The sequence below is a fragment of the Lepisma saccharinum genome, chromosome 5 (genome assembly GCF_977018435.1).
Source record: "Lepisma saccharinum chromosome 5, izLepSacc3.1, whole genome shotgun sequence".
NCBI lineage: Eukaryota > Metazoa > Arthropoda > Insecta > Zygentoma > Lepismatidae > Lepisma > Lepisma saccharinum.
The window spans coordinates 62,494,888-62,513,355 of NC_139233.1; the positions used below are offsets into that span (position 1 = coordinate 62,494,888).

At 38.5% G+C, this 18,468-nt stretch overlaps 1 protein-coding gene across 1 annotated transcript in view; it reads right to left on the minus strand.

Moving 5' to 3' along the window:
* The window catches only part of LOC145987842 (zwei Ig domain protein zig-8-like), a 366,613-nt gene that overhangs the window by 77,793 nt on the left and 270,352 nt on the right, over nucleotides 1–18,468 (minus strand). The gene's annotated exons all lie outside the window — the stretch shown is intronic.

The following is an 18,468-nucleotide window of genomic DNA, read 5'->3' on the forward strand; positions in this document are numbered from 1 at the left end:
TACTCGGAGGTTAAAGCTGATAACGAGATCGGAGTTGATTCTTAATATTACTCTTACTTATCCATAAATTTACCATACCACACTGTTCAAAGTGTGGAATATAAAGTCAAAGTGTATTACATACTCGGAGCAATCAACACAAATAACTACTAAATGTTAGGTATTAATATTAAAATGGCACATTTGGAGTTAAAAAAATATGATTTTTTAATGAATTATTGGCTACAGTATTCCCAAATTTATAACCAAAAAATAACCCTAAAACTATCCGTGGTGCAACAGCCTTTAGATTGCCCATGCCTCACAAGCAGCTTTCTACTGGGTTACGCACAGTCAGCGCATATAGTCCCATCGTCGCTGCTTCCTTGGTTTCGAGACCAGAGCCAGTTACTTTTACTTTTCAAGTAGTTCTCGAGGCTAAGTCTGCGAGAGGAAATGGAGGGGAAACGCGGCTGCAGCTACCAACCGTTTGCATGAGCGCGCACTGCTTAGCTCCCTTACTTGCTTTCTCCTCGTATCTACCGTTATGTGCCGCTTTTTTCCACAGATTCTCGAGACAGAGTGTACATGCATTTCAAACATGATTCTCCAAGAATCTATTTTCCTTCAAAAATTCAGTTTTGGTAAAAATATATATAGGTAACTGAACCGAAACAATGCAGAACTTATGAAAAAATACATCTATAGCAACCGGCTCCCGTGGAGGAGTGGTAAGCACATCGCCATACAACACCAGAAGTTCCGGGATCGAATCCTGGCCCGGGCATGGATGTTTGTGAGTGGCCATTCATCAATTTCATCATATCATCACTCATCCCCATCTTTGCAAATTAGCCAAGAGTGACACAAGAAGCGAAGTAAAATAAAGCAAATCAATCAGTCAATCACATCTATAGCAGGGTAGTTAATTCTTTCACAAGATAAATCATATCCTTGTGATTTTCTGTTTCTCCGACTGAAAAGGGTGTTTTCTTATTTCAAATTAGGTGATACTCAAAATGTAGGATATCTACAATTTTTCCCACTTCTTACAGAACGTTGGACACAGGACAAAATGTAGGATAACTCCGAAAAAGAGGGAAAAAAGCAGTATTTCTGGTAATCATACTTATGCTGAGAGCGAGTACAATATGTGGTAACAATGTTGATCCACCTTCACCACTAGCAGCGAAACTCCAACAAAGATTTTCATCCTGTTTCGCCATGCGTGATACTTTGTGGAACCGCGACACAGAGATCCTCTTCCAAATCCGTGTATTCAGCCCCTTTATCTGTGCGTAAATTTTGGCATTTAAACTGGCAGAGGAAAGAAATGGACGGGGGATAAGAGAACTCAGCACTAGTCCCGGGTTGTCCCCAGGGCGAGATATTCTTCCTGGAAACCCTCGGACACAAGGAAGCCTAGCTCTTAAATCGATCCGACGGAGGCAGGTGAGGAGAGGAGCTGATTGTTGGAATTGGCAAAGTAGAACTCCCTTTCCTTCTCAAGTCTCCTAGGATCACTTTCTCCTTTCTCTCTTCTCTACTTTCTCCGGGTTTTCCTTTGAAACCTAGTTCCTGGTAATGGTCCAATTTTTTCCACCTTCTTTATCTATAGGCACAGGTCAGCGAAAGTTGAACATGGAATCATCATATTTTAAGAACGCGAGCTCCACTCCACCTTTGACAATTGCATGAGACACCTCGAGTGGAAATCGCCTGATGGACATTAGTTAGACCCTTGCTGTCAACCACCGTAACGCAATTCTGCTCCAGGGAGTTAGAATTTGATGTTCTTAAAAGATTCTTTATAGGAAATTTACAGTCTCATATTTTGGACCAAATGGCTCCTATAATTTCGCTTCAAGCAACTGCAGGAGAATTGTAGCCATTGTTATCAAGTGGACGAACCAAAAAAGTGTTTGTATTCTTTTCATTGTACGTCGTTTTTCTACTTCTTTGGACTAATCGCGACGATGAGGATGAATGATAATTAGACGAAATTGGTACTGATAAAGGAACAGCCATACCAAAGCCATGATTCGAATCTGAGGCCACTGGTGACGATATCGTGCGTCCAGCACACTCCGCGCTCCGCAACAAGGGAGACTGAAATTTATAAAAATAATACATATATATTAACTTTAGGAACTGATTAAGTTCAAGCCCAAGGTGCATCAGGGATTCCTTTTGTATTAGGAAAGATGACCATCTTAACTTGCATCTCGTACAACCATGTTGAGGACACTGTAGTGTGCTGGAGGTATTCCGAAAATAATCTGAATCTACTTTCTGTAGCTTACTCAAAATTACTAGTAACTTACAGTGTTTTCTTCACACCAAGTACTAGTTGATCTCCATGGCAGGGTGGTTATCACAGCCTGCTACGACGCTACCCTCATCATTGCGATTAGCCAAATGTGACAGAAAAGGAACGCAACATAACAAAAATCGAATAAGAAAATCACAAAGTTATATAGAACCTACTGTTCCTACCTCCTTTATTTTCTTTACGGGTTAGGAATTTAACTTTATTTGTCTACTGTTCGTTCATCCAGGTTCATCCAGCATGTAATGGGTAAAAAACATCAGCGCCACCTATTGTTCCAGTGTTTATTTCCAACATCTTTATTTCTGAGAGCTCTTCATTTGCTATATAGTACTTACAATTTCTAAGTTATTGTATTTTTAATACCACATTTTCAAATACCTTGTATCGTGATACTGCCCAACTCTCTATATCTACCGGACTATCTTCTTCGCACATTCGTCTAGGCTCCAAAATTCTCTAAAGCTTCCCACCTGGCTTTGGGAGGCGCCATTAGTCCCCTTGCAGCCACCAGCGCCTCCTCTCCGTTAACACCGGCGTCAAAGAACCTCCGCCATACTAAAATCCCTTTATCTCCTATGTTTCGAGTGCTCCATTGACTTTCATGAGGTGAAGGTTTTTGATGTCGGTGAGACGAGGAAACCGTACACTTGAAAAAAAGAAAAGTGTGTTCGAAAATACCACTATAAATCTGAAAAGGGCACGTCCAATGTGCCACAGAATAATTTTAATTATATTCAAATGTTTCAGGAATTATATAAGGTTTTTGCCATTCTGTTTACTTATATTTATTATATAAATTTCATCTACTGCAATTAGCAGCTCATATCTGAAATAGGTGTTTCAATCTCAAGCTCAACTCTCAGAAATTATCTGTACTACCACTAGTCTACCATGTTCGTATGGTTCTGCCTGTAAATTAATAGTTCCTGCCAGAAATATGCGTTTGAAGTTGAGATAAATTTCGAATCAGACAAGTTTTTCTGATATTGTTTTGTAATTCACAAAAATTATTAAACAAGTAATGAATATGTCCTGTTTTCTTTAAATGTTTTTAAATTAGAAGGGATATCCGCAAAAGAACTTCCGTTTGCTGCAAATGTGATGCACTTATCCCTCTCCTGGGATAATCTTGTACTGTATAACATTTTAAAATGTGTTTGTATAGGTCGAGCATGATCGATGAAACAACGTTACAATTCGACATTTTAAACTACAAATTTCAAATACATTGTCATTAAAAAAATAAACATTTGCTTACCTTATTTAACTTTAACAACCAATAAGCCTTAAATTAACTGAAGACAATTAACACGAACAATTAATGATTGATTGATTGAGTTGGTGTTTTAAGTCCACAGTACGGCAGATCGGGACTAGACCTACAGTTTAAAGTGGGATCCGAACTACTATGTGCCTCCACCGGGAATCGAACCCGCGACCCCTTGATCACAAGGTGACGATATTTGAATCCCTCCTGAATTATTTGGGTCGTTTCAAGTGATTCGACTAATATTGGCCGAACAACCAATTCGACTAGTCCAACTGATATTACCTGAACAACTTATTCGACTAGAAAGGTAAAGGTGCCCCTGTATTTGTGCACACATGCCATGAAGGCATATAGGGTGATGTGGAGGCGTAGAGCTCCACATATTCTTGATCTCGGCCATAGTTTTGATGATGATATCAACATAGCCTGACCGTCTTTACCTAAAAGGATGTCCACGGGTACTCATTTATACCAGGCTGGGCGGGCTTCAGAGCCACACAGAAACAGGGAAATGATTGGAAAAATTCCTGATCCAGATCACCTATCCCGAGCCCGCGTGGTGGCCAGATGCTCTAACAACTAGTTAGACTGATATAAGCAGGAACACCAATTAGACTAGTTTCACTAATGTGGTTCGACTCGATAGTTTTGATAATAGACTAATCGATAATATTAGTCGATTAATGCCCATGACTAGTATCACCTAGGATACAGGCTAAATGCATCACTGATGCTTGTCTTCCTTTCGCTCTCGCGAAAATTCTAGACATACAAACGTGCTTATCTTCAAATAACGTAGCCTATTCTTTCGCACGTCTACAACTACACGCAAAAGTAAAGCACTAATTCAACTACTGTGACGTATGTAGGTGACGGCACATGTTGACATGCTTGTGTTTTGCGGTGGCTGCAAACAGGCCACACTAAGACCTATTTCTATCGTGTTGCTTTAATAAATTCTTCAGCATTTTGGTATTCGCTGACAGCTGGCACAACTGAGCACCGAGCAATGTGTGCAATTGCATGCTTTCAAAGGCCGTGGCGACTAATTGTACAGCAGGTGGGCTCGCGGAGAAGGCATTTTGCCCAAGACCCCATTCTTCACCGCGATATTACTTTACGACAGGAGATCAAGGATCGGGCATTAAGCAGGCCATGAACAGACTGTGGCTTGTTTCGAGAGCTTTAAACTAGATTTTTTCTTCTTTTTATAACGAGACGCTAGGTGGTGTAAAATATCGGGTAGGAGTTTGACAGGATCACGATTTTAATAAATATCATGTATAAATATGTATGTATAACATTTCCCCTACTGTACTGTACGAATTAATGGGGTGATGCTGGGAATTTCCCCCCACGAAAATGTTAATCCCCGACAGAAGATAGAAAAAAAAGCATAGTGTTTCCTAGCTTCAAAAACATCAATTTAATTATAACACGCAAATGACTACAATTTGAAATACAGCAAGGTGCACTACAATGCAGGAGTACTAGCTTCGTATCCTGGGTCAGATATGAGATATGTTGTCTTTGGTTGTTTTGATGTGAGACCGGAATATTTCCTCGTATGTGTGAAAGAAACAATATAAAAGTGTGTGAGGATGTATATATTAATTCTAGCTTATTTTACATTATATATAACTTTTGAAAAAATGACATTTCTCTTTTCTTTACATCCCGTACGGTAAGGAGACATAGTTCTACAATTTTCGACGTTTCGTGTGAACTGCTTGGCGGGTTTTTTGTTCCTAAAAAGTAAAGTGGAAAGTGTTCCCCTGTGCATAGCACCACGCCATGAAGGCGTATAGGGGGTGTGGGGGTAACGCCCCACACTTTCTTGATCCGGGTTTTTTGTTCCTTTAAGCTTAATTCTTCGAGGGTTTACAACCACTCCCTTTTCAATTTCTCCTTTAACAAGTTGCTTGAAATAGTCAAAATTAATTTGCAATTGTGTCCTGTAGTTCATAGATATATGACAGAAAGCTTATATATCTATCTTTCTTGTATAGGCGTAGGGGTGTGACGACCTCATCGCCCAGTGACTTGTTCACTGCAGTTAGTCAACCAACAGAGTGAAATGGTCAACATTTTGGTCTGTTGGGATTTACAGAGCTGTCCTGTCATGGCTCTATGAGCGTCCCACAATCGGCAGAAGTGGGGTATGGTTGGTGCACTACAATGTGATCCTCCCAGCTAGATCCGAGGGATCCGCTGACCAACGACAGGTGCGGTCCTCCATTCATATTGGGGGTTAGGCGTAGAGCTGACAACTCTGAACTGTAAAAAGACATGTCAAGAAACAGCAATATGAGGCCATGGATGTTCCCAAGGTAAAATATTCTGGAGGTAAATTAGTCCCCCATTCGGATCTCCGGACGGGGACTACTTTGGGAGGTCCCTGGACTAAGGATAAGATCTGCATTAGGAATAAGGATGTTAAATTAGGCTCCTGGAATGTTCTGAGCCTTTACAGGCCTGGGGCATTTCAGTGTACAGTTAATGAGATAGTTAAGTATAAATTAGATGTAGTAGCTGTCCAGGAAGTTATTTGGCCAGGAGAAGGGAATTGTAAAACTAAAAATTATACTTTTATCTATGGTGGTTCTGAAAATCATAATTTTGGAACAGGCTTTTTCATAAATAATAGAATTATCTCGGCTCTTAAAACAGTAGAATTTATTAATGATAGGATATCATATGTAGTTTTACAGGGTAGATGATGTACAATTATTTTAATAAACATACATGCACCAACGGAAGATAAATATGATAGATAATACTAAAGATGATTTTTATGCAGAGTTAGAACAGGTCTTTGATAATTTTTTTTCAGTATGATATGAACATTCTGTTAGGTGACTAATGCACAGATTGGCAAAGAAGAGACATTTAAGCCCACGATTGGTAAAGAAAGTCTTCATGAATTAAGTAATGATAATGGTATAAGATTGGTTACTTTTGAAACCTCAAAGAATTTAATTGTGGAAAGTACCACTTTTAAACATAAAGATATCCATAAATATACCTGGTCTTCTCCAGATGGTAAAACTCATAATCAGATAGATCTTATGCTCATTCATAAGAGAAGACATACTAGCAAAATTGACGTTCGTACACACAGAGGTGCTGACTGTGCTAGTGACCATTATTTAGTAATTGCTAAATTAAGAGAAAGACTCGCAGTGATAAATCATAAGCAACAAAACCTAAAAGTTATAAAATTTAATACAGGAAAATTTGCTGATGAAAGAATTAAGAAAGATTGCCAAATTAAACTGTCAAATAGATTTGATGTTTTGCAGGATTTAAATGATGATGAAAATATAAATGAAACAGACGTAAATGAGAATTGGGAGCACGTATTTAATGCAATAGAATCAGCAGCTAAAGAAAGTATAGGATACCATAAACCAAGAAAAAGTAAGCCATGGTTTGATAATGAATGTCATAATCTAATAGAAATAAGAAATCAGGCTAGACTTAGGTGGTTAAATAACTCTAATTATACAAATCTAAGCAATTATAATAGAATAAAGCGAGAAGTTAACCGCTTGTTTAGAAGTAAAAAAAGAGATTACTTGAAAAGCAATATTAACGAAATTGATACAAGCAGTAAAAATAAAAATATCAGAGATTTATATAAAGGTGTAAATGAATTTAGAAAGGGGTGGCAACCTAAAGTAAACTTGATAAAAGAAAGACTGTGATTTTCTAGCTGACCCAAGCGATATTTTAAATAGATGGAAGAACTAATTTAATGACCTTTTAAATGTTTATGTAGGAGATAAATCAGAAGTAAATGAAGTACACACAGCAGAACCTTTAGTTCCAGAACCTAACATGACTGAAGTTAAAGATGCTTTTAAAAGGCTAAAGAATAACAAAGCACCTGGCATTGATTTAATACCAGCTGAGTTAATTAAATACGGTGGAAATTCGTTAATATGTGAAATTCATATTAATTTGTTTAATATGGAATAAAGAAGAACAGTGGAAAGAATCCATAATTGTTCCTGTGTTTAAAAAAGGTGATAAAATGAACTGCAATAATTACAATGGAATTTCTCTACTCTCAACAACATATAAAATATTATCTAACATTCTTTTAACAAGACTAACCCCATATGCTAATGAAATTATAGGTGATTATCAATGTGGATTTAAACGTAACAGATCAACTACAAATCAAATTTTTCACATTACACAGACACTTGAAAAAAAGTGGGAATATAATCAAAATGTCCATCAGATATTCATTGATTTCAAAAAAAGCATATGATGCGGTCAAAAGAGATAAATTATATAATATAATAGTAGAATTTGGAATATCTAAGAAGGTTGTTAGTATGATAAAAGTATGCATTAATGAAACAGAATGTAAAATTCGTGTGGGTGTTAATGTGTCTGACAAATTTACAATTCATGATGGGTTTAAACAAGGAGATGCATTATCTCCATTGCTCTTTAATTTTGCCTTAGAATATGCTGTTAGCAAGGTAAAAGAAACTAACGAAGGACTAAAATTAAATGGTGTGACTCAGTTGTTAGCATATGCAGATGATGTAGACTTCTTAGGGGATGATATAAATACAATTAATAATAATGCTAAAATATTTTTCAAAACTGCTAAAGAGATAGGTTTGGAAGTTAACGAAGAGAAAACTAAATATATGCTTACAGGCCGAAACCAAGTGTTAGGTAATAATCAAAATCTAATTATTGATAACAACTCGTTTGAACCAGTTTCCAAATTCAAATACTTAGGAGTTATATTAGCAAGTGAAAATTATATTAAAGAGGAAATAAAAAGTAGGCTTAATTCAGGAAATGCATGTTACTTCTCTCTTCATAAACTTTTGTATTCTCGTTTAATATCTAAGAAACTAAAAGTTAAAATATACAAAACAGTAATATTGCCTGTAGTATTATATGGGTGTGAAGCTTGGTCCCTTACATTGAAAGACGAACATAAATTGAGAGTATTTGAAAATAAGATCCTTAGGAAAATCTTTGGACCTAAAAGGGATGAGGAGACAGGTGAGTGGAGAAGGTTACATAATTTAGAACTAGATAATGTGTATTCATATCCAGATATTATTAGAATAATTAAATCAAGAAGATGTAAGTGGGCAGGCCGTGTGGCAAGAATGGGAGAGGAAAGAGGAGTTTACAGGATTCTTGTTGGGAAACCTGATGATAAGAGACCAATAGGAAGACGAAGATGGAGGGACAACGTTGAGATATACCTAAAGGAAATCGGTAGGGATGGAAAAGAGTATATAGATCTTGCTCAGGATAGGGACAGATGGAAGGCCTGTGTTGCTGCAGCCATGAACCTTCGGGTTTAAGAAGGATAGAGAGTTAGTTAGTTAGCTAGTTATGTTCATGCAATAATTAACATATATTATTGCAGCTGAAATGGAATTGTGTGATATATATATATAATTTTTGGTTGACTTTCATTATCCAGGTGGGTCGTGCACCCCCCCCCCCCCTTGCTTCTCTTTCGGACTTCGGACTTAAGAAGGCTAGAGAGTTAGTTAGTTTAGTTTGACAGAAGATAGAAATTTTATCCCTGCCAGGGAGGTTTTTATTCCCGACAAATAAAATGGAATTAAAGAATATACAACACCACTGAAAAATCATTCGGGAAAACAATTAATATTTAAAACATTTTCATTCTACTTCGCGTCTGAAGTTGTATTGTTAAATAGCTCATTGCTTATTTTTTTATTGTTGTCGGGTGGTGCAGAGGTTTCACAAAAAGCTCCCGGACTAACTCCGTTGCTCTGTCCATTGTCGAGTAAACTACGAAAGCCTGCCGCCATGGCAAGAGCTGATTTCGTCAGCTTTATTCTTTGAAGTTACGTAGATCACATTCCTCGCCGTACACCGTCATGAGTTGAACGCGCAATAGATAGATATTTGGTCAAATTTTCTCAGTTTTACTATTTCAATATCTCTTTTTGTGTAAGGGTTTTCTTTCAATGTAAATATACTGTTTCTAAATTACTTCTAAATGTCATCAAAACTTTAATGACCTAAATACTAAGAACCGGAAGGCAATGATAACTGGTTACATGTACAAATTTGTATCCGTACCTCCACTTCGGGAATGAAATAAAAATACGGCCCTCAGTGGGAATCTCCCGCAAATCAACAAGCTTAATTCGCAAACTGCCTGCCTTCACATTGCATGACAGGATGTGGAGGCAGGGTTCCACACATTCACGATCTCGGCCATCTGTGGAGGTGGTGTGATCAGCATGAAGCCACCAGACCTGCCCCAGGTAGCCATTCTAATCAATGGGTACAGGGAAGAGTATAAGCTATCGGAGCGTGATGCTGATCACATTACCTCCATATGCCATCATTACATGAGATATCTTTCTTACCCTTTTTCGCCCAACAATTATAAAGAATTTAAAAATAATGATGAGATTTCTCTGGGATCACAATTGATGTTTCTTATTTTAATATTTTCATATTTCAGTCCAACAAAGACACACACACATGTGTGCTCAAACAACAGGACCGTACACACACACAGCATTGATGTAAATAAATGCATTTTAAAGAATTTTAGTTCCATCCTCAAAAATATTATATTTTCGTGAATTGAAATCCGTCTAGTGAAGCGAAGGTGACAAATCCCTTCCTTGTTTAAAACAATGCAATAGTTCAGAGTCCTCTATTGGTGATTAGACATTGTATCACATCACACGATTTATGGACGTTTGGCCAATACAATACCTAGTTAAGTCCATTAAGCTATTGATAATATCTAGACAACAGCGCGAGCAAACCACATAAACATTCACGTGAATGCTCTTGAAGAAATTCTAAGCTGATGTAATTTTTCAGATTTTTGAATATAATAGCGGTTTTTCGAGAGGAGAGGAAATTTCGAAAAAAAATCTCCACTGGCGTCGGCCAAGCGCCCAGCCGGGCCTTAAGAAAACGAAGAAATCCATAAAAGTTACTTGCAACGATGAAGACTTGCGTAACATCAGAGATTGGCTGTTGCTTAGGTTGGGGGTGGCGGGGAATTATCCCTCCCTGACCGTTACGCACCTGCCACGAGTGAAGCAGTCCTTCAGCTGTTAAAAATACGGCACACTCAATAGAAATCGGCAGTCCCAGCCGTTTTTGCACAACGAGAAGGCAGAAAGCAGTTTTACAGCGCTGAAAGGCGTAAGAGTCGCCCATGAAAGAGCATAAAAACTCCCCGCGGAGGGGACATAAGCAGGAGGAAGTTGGGAATGCTCCCCGCGGGAACAATGAAGACTTGTTGTAATTCGAGCTGCATTCTTGGCTTGCTTTATTCTTCTTTCTTCCTCGCTTTTGCGAAATGACGAGCCACATTCCGAAGACACCGAATTGTTAATCGCCAGGCCGAATCTAGTCCAAACGAGGAAATAATTTCGGCATAGAGCAAGAATGCTTCTGCGTTGGAGGGAAATAAAAGGCATTCAAAAGCGAGAGAAACATGGAGTGTGGGGTGATCATGGAAGAAACACCCACTGTAAATGGTAATTTTCGGTGATGGACGCTATGGGTATAGGTGCTGTTGCTACACAATTCAGTGTTGCATAAATTGATATGAACGGAACAATTTTTTTCATCTTCTCATATAGAGTCTCTCCGGTGACGCAGTGGTAGCGTCGTCACCTTGTAATCAAGGGGTTCCGGGTTTGATACCCAGTGGAGGCACGTAGTGGTTCGGATCCCACTTCAAACTGTAGGTCCAATCCCGATTAGCCTTACTGTGCATACAGGTAAAGTGGACTTAAAAGAACAAATCAATCAATCAATCACTCATATTCTAATACATGCTGGTTGTCGCTTCACAATATCGACAAATCTTCCCAAGGTTTCTAAATATGATAGACGTCTGGACGGTAACAGCAGGTGAAAAGAGCTGTCCTTAGTGGTGGAGTGGTCAGCGTAGTTAACAAGTAAGAGATCCCATGTTCGAACCCTTGTTAAGGTGTCCTCATAGCCGCGATTATCTCAAGAGGTGTGAGAGAGGCGTAAAATAACAGTAAGATAAAGAAAGTTGTTTAATAATATACTTTGAATATACAGGGTGGGCCATATTGATGGGACACATTTCAAATGCATATGTGGAGCATGTAGGAAGCAACATTTATTACCAAATATATGAAAAACACTGCCAAAGGACGGGAGTTTTGCACTGTGTTCAGTGTTTGAAGATTACATCCCTGAGATGGACACCACCTTCACGAGAACATGCTTTCGATCTAACAGTCATGTTCAGCATAGTTTTCCACAGGTTTTTTTTTTTTTCTGAGATGTCCGCTATCTCCCTTCAGATTTTGTCCTACAGTTCATTGATGGTAGTGGGCCTTGTGGTGTACACCTTGTCCTTTAGGTAACCCCACAGAAAGTAGTTCGGTGGAGTTAGATCCGGGGATCTGGATGGCCAATGGACATCAACAAATCTCGACATGAGCCGTCCCTGGAAGTGTCGTGGAAGGGTTGTCATTGACACTACTGCTGTATGACTAGTGGCACCATCCTGCTGCAGCCACATGTCCCTTAGGCCAAGCCGTCTCATTTAAGGTATGAAGAATGTTTTCTTAGGCACTTAATCTGCTGTGTTTCTCGGCACTTCACATCCATGATTTCACGATACAATTTCAAAATTTGAATTCTGTGAAGCCTTTCCAGAAATCTCAGGGAGGGAAGTGCAGTTTTTTTGGGGGGGCTAAAGGACAAGGTGTCAATATGGCGTCAATATGGTTCCCCCTTGGCCTGACAACGATTGATCATCACCATTTCCATGTTGCACGCTGCAGTGGCCTTGTACCGAGGGTGTTAAGTGACTTTTTGAGCCACCCTGTATTTTGAAGTGGCATCCGGACAACTGTGCTGTGTGCTTAGTCGGAATTCACCACGGGCAGGCCCGTGCCCAAGGGAGGAACCTTGGGGGCCATGCTCCCCCTCTCGAACTTTGAAATATTTAAATGTGAAGCTATAAAAAGCTATGAAAATAACATCAACGATTATTCAAATTTTTGTGTTTATTGCGTAGAGAGGCAGGCTCCAGAAGTCTGCAATGTGCAATATTGGATAGTTTTAGTTTTATTATTATTGATTATGTTGATGGGGTTGCTTTTATGCCGTACAATATTTCATTTAGTTCTTTATTAATACAAGTAATGGCTTGATGCCATTGATGAAAGGCTACCAGTGGCGGCGATTAGGGAATTGTGGGACGGCAGTTGCCCCTCCAACAATACTTATTTCCACTTGACTACCAAGAGAAAGTAAGTTGTTATTGCCGACAAGTTTTGGCACCCAATCGCCCTAGCGGCTACCAGACGAAAATGTATCTTCTTCTTTTTGTTAACTTACACTTAAGAGTTCTTTATAACAATAATGTAAATTGATAATACGTATTTTAATTTTTAAATATATTATTTTCTAAATATAAAATTATCCTGGCTGTTCAATGATTGATTATTTAAAATTGATTTGATTTAGTTTATTTTACATCGCGTTTTGTGCCTCTTGGCTAATTTGCCAAGATGGGTAAGAATGATGAAATTGATGAATGCACATTCACAAACAACCAAGCCTGAGCGGGATTCGAACCCGGGACCCTTGGACTGTTCAATGCTGCTAATGTAAGAAAAATAAAGGGAATTTAAAAACCTTCTTAATTTACGGAGCACAGAACTATTGAATTACTTCGGAGATTTGAATAAACGATAAGCACTCAGCTGTACGCCTTGTGACAGCCCTTATCTGTAAGCGACTGTGTTGATGATTGTTGGGATGAGTGGGGGGGGGGTAACCGTGAGTTGATTCTTTCCCGTTACATTGAACCATAATGTTGCAACTTTACAATCGCATGTTTAGCTCTCGCTGTAATATTACCATACCATTGGTCGTGACATCTAATATTAAGGTCCCTAGACAGAATCATAGTCTGGGCATAGATATGTGTTCATTGTGAGTGTCCCTTCATCAATTTCATCGCACCATCGCTCATCCTCATCGACGCAATTAGACAAACTTGGCAGAATATCAACTCAAAAATAACGTAATTCAATCAATCAACGCAGCATTTCTGATATTCTATTTGTTTCATATTTTCGGATCTGCCCTCTCCCCTTATAAAAACATGAGGGACGTCGGAACTTATTTTGGAGTGGGGGTAGGTTTTCAAATCCGTCCACCACTATAGATACATACATATGTGCGTAAGTGTGTGTGTGTGTGTGTGTGTGTGTGTGGGTGTAGTAATTATTATTGAATTGCTTATTATATTTTATTATATTTATATATTTATTACATATAATAAATATATAGTTATTGAATATATATGAATATCCAGAGTGACAAAGCCTCATAAGAGATAAGAGGAGTCCCACAAGTCTCTATTACGGATAGTTTTATTACTTATAATTCGATTAAACGGCGCTTAATACAAGAAAACTGAAATATTATGTCTTAGCGTAATGTAAGTGAAACACACCTAGAATGTAAATTTTAATATTTTTTGAGTTTCGATATCTTTCTGTATTTGACGATCATCTTTTTTAAAATGATAGTTTTAAAACCGGTTATTAATTGATCGTGTTGGAACATAATTTCTCGGGTTAAAATCAAATTGAACGTTCAATTTAATATATTAACAGCACGTCCAGCATCGAATTCCCCATGTATTTAGACAAGAGAACAGTAAGTAACCTGTCTGAGGTGAAAGAGCACAACTACCGTGCTGCCACCTACAGTTAGCTTTGCCTGACCAGCCCTATTCCCATAAGGCGAAGAAGGCTAGTGGCACATTTCACTTTCAAATCTTGAATTATGGGATTAATAATGTAAACTTATATTCTGAGTTCTGTCAAATGTCCTTATACTTAGTTTTAAACCTAACTTACACATGCCGTACGAGAAACGTACTTACCTGTGGGGATGGGGGCTCACAGCCCCATCTTCTTTTTACTACTAAAATTCAAGAAAGCATTTTGTTATCGAATTACTGCTTCCTTTGTTATTTATGTAGATGTAGTTATATATTATTCATAATAATTAGAAGAATTACCAACATTAATAAAAATGAATAACCAATTATTGCATGAGTGTCACACACATATTTTATCATTCACTCAACATAAAAAATATTAAAAAAGCATTGATGAAAAAATAATATATGTACAGTTATATATTAAGTTTAATAATAACAAAACGTTTTAGCATTTCCAACCAATTGTACACTGTCACTGGCAGGAGGGTCATGAAGAATACACATCCAAAAGGGGTGCCAAATACGCCTGCCAAGTGGATTTTCCCTCCTGTGAGCATTACATTTATGTTTTTGTAAACAAATGTAATACAGAAACATTGCGAACACCGCAGCGAACAATGTAATTTATTTTCAATGTTTTTGTAAAAATGACAGCCCCCTCGGGTAAGCTAGGAAACCAAACATGCATTTTTCTCAAGTATGTCATTACGAGAGATATCAACATATGTTCGACAGTTCAATGTACGTATAATAATTTTTGCATAATCGGACCCAGAAAATCAGAAGGGAACTTCTTAACTCCATCAATTCAATATTAAGAAGTTTTGTACGTATCCACTATCAACAATGTTTACAACGACAGAAATGATTGTGTTTATTTGTAGCAAGCCGTAACACAATATTTAATATTTAAATTGGTTTATTTCATAATTGTATGTCTATTTACTTCGAATCTTCGCGACAATTAAAAAAGCTCTCGACATTTCATCAAATCTTCGCTTACCCTTAGGGATTTGAGTATCACAGGTCAAGAACCTCAAGAATGCGTCCAGGACAAGTGAGTATATATCTTTTTCTGGCGAAGATCAAGAAAGTGCCCACGACAACTGGGTATATATCTTTCTCCAGCGAAGATGAATCTGGAGCCTTCAACCAGGAGACTGGTCTCTATCTTTGAGCATGAAGCTGAAGTAAAGGGTTTATTTAAGATGTTGGTTACACTGTCATCTTGCAATCCAAGAGTCACGGGTTTGAAACCAGTGGCGGCATATGGTGATCTGGATCCCGCTTTAAACTATAGGTTCAGTCCCGATCCGAATAACATATTTCTGCATAGAGTGGACTTTGAAAAGAACTTCGGATTTTCCATTGTAGTATTTTGGAAGAAGTAAATGGGATAAAATATACAATAAATGAATGTGAAGATGAAAATGCAATTATGAAACTTTGAAAAATTAATAGAATGCAAGAAGAACCTTAAGTCAAAAATCAAGAAATTGACAATAATTCTAAAAAAGGTTGAAAAATGTGTAGTAGATAGAATCAATGTTTTGTGGTTCTATCTGAAGAGGAACTTACTACCATAATGTTTAGCATCGTCTTCAAGGTTCATAGAAAAATACGATTTTGTCATCATCTTCCTACACTTTGTCCCAGATATATATGGAGCAGGCGAATCAATGAACATGTGAGAGGAAAGAAATTCGTGAAAGGGGGGGGGAGGAAGCGACTGCAGTTACCAGCCTTACGAGCCGCGTGTACTGCTTTGCTCTGCCCACTCGATTTCCTCCCCCTACTCTGCCACTGTGTGCGGCCTTGCTCCAGAGTTAGCTGGGACAGGGTATAGACTTGCTTATTACCAATACAAGTAATATTTTATAGGTTTACTGTTTGTAACCATAGGGGCTCCCGTGGAGACAAATGGCTAGCGCTCTCGCCATTGGTACGAATGGTTGAGAGTTCGATTCCCGTCAGGAGCCCCCAATACCCTGTGTTGACCCAGCACTGCGACGACAATTCGAAAAGTAGCTTGAAGAGAGCCACAAAACAGCGCCAGTGAGTCTCTATGCACGTGACCTAATGGAAAATCCGCTAGGCAAACCCTGGGCCGTCAATTGGGCTGTCGCACCACGGGGTTCGGAGTTTAGTTACTCCGACTTCAGACTTTCCCTCTTGGACTTTCCTTCAAGCAACGAATCCGAAAGTAAATAAGCAACTCGGCAGTTAAATAAAGTTAAGGCGTTTCATAAGCGCTTGACGCTGTGACGGGCGAGCAAAGCAATGAAATCTCTTTGTTACTCGAAATTAGCTGGCCCAGCGCCAGGCACGGGGGCCGTGCCAGCCAGCGACGCCCAAATGGTTTGGCTTCGCATTCCCTCCATTTGTAACGCCGCAGGAAGTTATGTAACGATCTATTTATCCAGCAACAGTGCACCGTGTCAGAGTAATGCGATGAACAAGAGATTGGGAACGATTTGTGCAGCAGTAGGCGCTGGTAACTTATCAAATTAACACGGTCTTTGAAAAACTATATGTTCAATTATTCCAGCAGATCCGAAAGAGACAGAGGTCGAAGTTCACGTAATATCGTTCTTTGATGACCCATATCTTCGGCTTGATACATCTGTTCGGAACGAAACGGATTATCAGGATATCCGATTGAAGTGGATGGCCGATAATTTTTATTATATATTCGTATTTTCAAAATCCGGGTAAAAGTATCATGATTTGGACGTTGCGACGAGCCCAATCCTGAATAATATTTATATATATATTGAGTTTATATGTATGCTGATTTCCAATTGACAAACTGGGTTGCAGTGAGAAAGGCAATGATGGGCTGAAACTGTCAATTGAGCATTACGTATTTGCTTCTTCTTTTATTTCTTCATATTTATTGTTGAAAAAAAAGTGAAATTCTATGTGTGTAATATTGTATTGATGTGTAGCCATAGAGCTTAAAGAAGTGTTTTGCAGTTTCTAAAATACCTATTTAATTTAATTAGAAGATCTTGCAACTGAACTAAGTGTTTATTATAGGGCTGAATATTCTGCTCAGTTTTTAACCTTAATATTCTACGTTGAGAGTACAAAAGTCTGTGCGACTGGAATGGACTTTGTTAACATGTTTTATTAATATTTTCTTTAGTTAGTTCAGTGACGTAATTGAATAACTCACTGAGGGCGCAGTGGTAGCGTTGTCGTCTTGTAATGAAGGGGTTCCGGGTTCGATAACTGGTGGAGGCACATAATGGTTCGGATCCCACTTTAAACTCTAGGCCCAGTCCCGATTAGCCTTACTGTGCACAAAGTGGACTTGAAACATCAAATCAATCAATCCATAACTCACTGAAATGTTACAAAAAGTCAAATCATATAAGTTGAAATAATATTCCTTCATTTCATCTACATATATTTCAGAAACCTCTAGATCAACAAAGGGTAAATATGGTATAGGTGATGTATGTATCAAATATGAGCACAGTGCGAAACAAACTAGTCTCTGTCTGCTAATAGACCTAGACCAATGTAATCAAATGACTTCTCAGAAATCCTATTGGTTGCCATTGCTCCAATGGTAAATGTGCAGGAATCTTACGTGTAGGAATGCAGTGCATGTAAAAAGCCACACCATTCAACGCAGCTGCTGTGTTGAAGTTGTAGGACCTTATATTAGGAGCTGAACATCTACGATCGATAGTCGTGGGCAAAATAGTACCGGAACTAACACATGGGATAGGAACTATTCGGCATTCAATGTTAATTGGACATAATCCATTGCCTGGTGCTTCTAACGTTTGGAGGGCACCTCTTCTCCCGTCTTCAGGTGAACAAATATATTTTTGCCGGTGGGAATCGAACCTAATACAGACCTCCCACTTTACTGCAAATTCAGTGCTCTAACGGGGTCGCCATGGAGTACTTGACGAAATTTCAGAAAGAGCCATCAAAGGTGAAAATCTCGTCCTCCACTGTTGTCGTACGATCGTAATAGACTTTGTTTCGTGGAATTACAGGATATAGAATGCCTTCTCCTCTCCACATGCCGCCATGCTGCATTGTACGTTCGTAGCGGCGAACTGTGGAACCAGCGGTGTGGAGGAG